At 36.4% G+C, this 4,768-nt stretch overlaps 1 non-coding gene across 1 annotated transcript; it reads left to right on the top strand.

The window, feature by feature from the left end:
* The first annotated feature begins 3,996 nt into the window (after positions 1-3,996).
* LOC126410416 (U4 spliceosomal RNA) lies at positions 3,997-4,144 on the top strand. The gene has a single exon (XR_007574355.1). It is a non-coding gene; the product is annotated as a U4 spliceosomal RNA (small nuclear RNA).
* The last annotated feature ends 624 nt before the right edge of the window (positions 4,145-4,768 follow it).

The following is a 4,768-nucleotide window of genomic DNA, read 5'->3' as shown; positions in this document are numbered from 1 at the left end:
CAATATGGTTTGAGTGGCTTTGTGTTGTCATATCATGGGTTCTACTAGGTTCAATGATGGGCTCAACATCTTCAGGTTGGACTTCATCTTGGTGTCTCTCATTTGAACTTGGTTGTAACAAGTCAACTTGATCAATATGGTTTGAGTGACGACTTTGCTCTAGATTGGACATGCCATGGTGCTCCTCAATATCACCACTATGATCATTGGTTCCTCTAGTGTGAACAGCATTAGAAAAGAACGTGGGGGCATGTTCTGGTGGCTGCTGGTCCTAGAAACAGGTTGAACATCATTACTTCCTTGAGTGGAAAAGATGTTTCATTGAAAACAACATGATGAGATATAAAAATTTTCTTATTTTTTAAATTCAAGCAGTGGTAACCCTTGTATTGTGGGGCATATCCAAGAAATATGCATCTTTCAGATCTAAAGTCAAGTTTATGATTCACATAAGGCCTCAAATGAGAGTAACATTCACAAAACAATTTTTCAATGGTGAAAGATAATTGAGAACCTTGGTGGGCATGCGATTAATAAGATATACAACAGAACTGAAAACATAAGTCCAATAATTTTTTGGAATATTTGCTTCGGCTCGTAAATATAGGCCAATTTTTGTGCCATCTTTCAGCATTTCCATTCTGTTTGGGAGTGTGTGTGCAGCTTTTTCAGTGTCCTATATCATTCTAAGATAAGAATGGTTGTAGGCTTTGATACTCACCACCCTCCTTAGAATCCAAATACTTAATCTTGTGTCATGTATGATTTTCAGTTGGTGCTTTAAAAGATTTAAAAGCAGCTTTAACATCAGATTTCAATTTAAGCAAATACAACCATATGTATATGCATCAACAAAAATAACATAATAACAATAATCATTTGTTCCCATGACTGGGGCAGGACCCTAGACGTCAGAGTACACAATCTCAAGGGGCTTTTGTGTCTTATAAGACACTGCTTGAAAAGGGAGTTTATGGCTTTTCGCCTTACGCTTCACAGAAAGAAGAGGGAAACAAATCATCATAGCATAAATCAAAATTATTCAAAATATGCCTAACTATAGCAAAGGCAGGATGGACAAGCCTTTTGTGCCAAGTCTCCAATGATGCACTTTTGCCGCACATGGCCCCTTTATTTTTTGTTGCAAAATTAATTTTGTAGACGCCATTTTGGCTGGTTCCTTGCTGCAGAACCTTCTCGGCTTGGTCCTTAACATAACACACATTAGGGTGAAACTCAATATAAACATCACTATCCTTACAATTTTTTTGAAAGGAAAATAAGTTTCTAGTTATACTTGGAACATGCAATATATTATTTAAAAATAAATTTCTAGAAGGCATGGATGAACCAATATGGAGTATAGGCAAACCTATTCTGTCGCCATTCTTTAGAGTGTCTCTCCCTCGGTAGTCTGAATGTATTGAAAGTTTGTTTATATCACTAGTGACGTGATGGGTCACACTTGAATTGAAATACCAATTGTCATCCCCAACTTGCTGATTTGAAGAATTTCCAGTGGCAACATGGAATGCTTAAGGATTTGGGCCCTTGTTTTTGATGAGATTCAGGTAGGTATAATAGTTTTTGGCTACATGCCATGTTTTCTCGCAAATCTGACATACTGGCCTTTCTTTGCCTTGAAAAGTTTTGTTTTTGTAATAATATTTTCCTCGACCGCAATAACTTTTTTGCCTCTCATTGTGCCCCTTGAAGACGTTATTCATAGTAGGCAGTATATCATCATCATGGTTTTTTTTATTAGACTCTTGCGTAAGTAGAAGACCATAAAGCTCGTTCAGGCCAATGGATTCTTTTCGTGTCTCCATGCTTGTCTTAAAAGCATGATATTCGATTGGTAAACCTCTCAAAATGTATAAAACCAAATCATCTTCATCTAAGGGTTCTGATGCTATAGCTAATTGATGCTATAACTCTTGGTTTTTTGAAAATATGCTTCTATTGACATGTTTCCCTTTTTCAGATCTTGCAGTTGAGATTTCAACTGCATGACCCTAGACCTTGAATGAGAAACATAGGAGTTTTTCAAAGCACTCCAAACTTCTGCCAAAGTTTTCAGTCCAGTGATTTGAGTATGAATGTTTTCAGATAATGATGACTTGATCCAACATAGTAAGATTTGATCTTATCGTAGCCAATTGAGATAGGCATAGCTTATCTCTGCCATGCTAGGCTTGTATTTTTCTGGTGCAACTTTCGTTCCATCAACAAACCCCATCAGGTCACATGATAGGAGTATGGGCATGAATTGGGATTCACATACTAAATAATTTTCAGTGTTCAATTTGATGCCGAGAGAGAGTTGCAAATGATTTGGATGTTATAGTAAGTAAGAGGAAGAAATTCCCGTACCATTATTCAGTTGACTCTCAATTGTGGTGTTGTTTGAAGAGGATGCCATGACCAGGAGTTGATCCTTAACGATGATGCAATGGCTTGATACCATAAAAGTTTTCAAAGAAGGAGAGAGAGATCAACACACAAAAGCAATGCAAAGGGAGTTACGTGGTTTGATCTTCTTGATCTACATCCACGGAGTAATAGGTTTTCTCATTTTGATTTTCCTCTCATTTTTGTTACAAGCTTCCATTCTGGTTTTATACATCTATTGTAGCCGTTAGAGAATTCAACGTTTCTTTCAACCTTTGAATTTTCCTTTTACATAGTCATCTTCAATAGGAAAGATCTGCTTGGCACTGTGCACTGTTTCCTTTTTTGTCGCAGTTCTAATTTTATCAATTGTATCACCTTCTAGTATGGAGAGATCCGTTGGGCTGATTGCTTCATTTTCGTTAACATGTATCTCTCACTCTCCCCTCCCCCTATCTTCTGTGTAGCCATATATGGTCGACTTCCCTCTCTCATTCAACCATTTTTGTCCAACGAAGAAAAGTTGTCAATAATGGGTTTCAATTTTTTAAGTGTTTGGTCTAGGGCAGCTCCTTTCTGTTTTAAGGTGTTGATGCTGAGTCCTATGTAGCTCTTCAATGAAGGAAGAGCTGCTCTCTTGGCAGCTTCTTTCTTTTTCTTAAGCGGTGCCCGATGAAGGAGAGGCTGCTAGAGAGCTTCTTACTAATATCAATGGGTGACTCCTTGTATAATAAATCCTAAATAGTGTACATCGTTGTTCTTTGGGATTGATTTTGTGAACATTTAATATTTGTATAAGAGTATTGATCTTCATGTTGGTGTTCAGGGTATGGTATCTTGTGTTCTTCATTAAGTTGTTTATTTTCTTCTACAGCTGCCACGAACAGGTTATGGTTATGTGGAATCTAAAGCAACAACTGATTCGGCTGATACAATAGCTGTGAAACAGTTGCTCCTCCCTTTGAAACTCTATTGCTGCATCCCTTTCGTATGGAAGTGCAAATGAGGAGACAATAACTCTTGTAGATCATGTAGGCTCTGCAAACAAGTGCATTTTCCATGATAATCATTGGTAAATTTTTTTCAATGAAGTTGGATAATTTACAAATCTGAGTCAATTTGATGTGCAAAGAAATTAACTTTGTACAGCAAGACAGTTCTGTATACCAATGGAACTCCTTGTCATGTTTGAACTGTAATTAATTCCTTGTCATAATATAATGATTTCTCAGTTGGGACTTCAGATTCTTAATTTACGCATTATATGATCTGACCTTCATCGCACATAACTATGAACCAAAATAAATGAAACAAATAACTCATTTAGATTGAAGTCTAAAAAAAAACTCATTTAAATTGAAGGTCGCAAAACAAATAACTCATTTAAATTGAAGGTCACTTGGATAGCCATTTTTCTTGGAGAGCTAGGATTAGGTAGACTTGAAAGCCTCAAGGAAAATCTCCTCGACTTGCAAGTGAGCACAGAACTAAACTCATTTTCAAGCTAAAAACTAGTCAATTGTTCATGATACGAGCCAAGTCCAGATCCTTACTATGACCATATTTTATATTCGGCATAGATTCAACATCAATAAACCAAAGGATATCTTTGTGCATAAAGTAATGATACAACTAGTGAGGTAAAGCCGAAGCCTTTTGATTGCTGGTTGAAAATTATTTTCAATAAACCAACGGCTTGTAGAACATGTCTAAGATAGCAAGACTGCTATAATATTTTCATTACTCAAAAATGCCAACCACAATTGAAATCTTCTACCATATTTTCATTACTTAAAAACCAATATCTGGTTCACAGAAAAGATACTGAGCTTGCAGAAACGATCAACTCCAATTACACCATGCACTAAAGGGAAAAATATTCATGTCTCACAAAAACCTAACTTAGTATAAATTATTCACTGCAACACCCTTAATGTCTGGTGCAAACTTATATGAAAGAAATCACAACTCCCAAATAAGTTACGAATCATGCTGGATGTAAAAAGCTTGAGGCCCAGCTCCATGAGATAATCTCTAAACCTCTCAACAATCATGTTGCACTGGCCAGGGGTCAATGGCTTGTCATAGTTTCCATTGACCAAAACCAGGCTGGTTTTCTTCATAGTAAGTCCACCAGAGCCCTGCAGCAATCAAGACATTTAGAAGAAGCAATTTGAAGGTAAAAGAAAATATCTAGAAATGAGAATGAAAAGAATATCATACAAATGATTTATACCAGTTGTATGCAGAGTTTTCATTGGGTATAAAAGTTTCCAAACAAGATATATGTTCATAAAAGCTTTTAAAACTCAAGATAAAAGAACAATAAAACAATCACCGCACGAAATCTTTTTTTTGTGATCCCAACCACAATCGG

The sequence above is a fragment of the Nymphaea colorata genome, chromosome 9 (assembly GCF_008831285.2).
Source record: "Nymphaea colorata isolate Beijing-Zhang1983 chromosome 9, ASM883128v2, whole genome shotgun sequence".
Lineage (NCBI taxonomy): Eukaryota > Viridiplantae > Streptophyta > Magnoliopsida > Nymphaeales > Nymphaeaceae > Nymphaea > Nymphaea colorata.
This window is presented reverse-complemented; position numbering and strand designations above follow the sequence as displayed.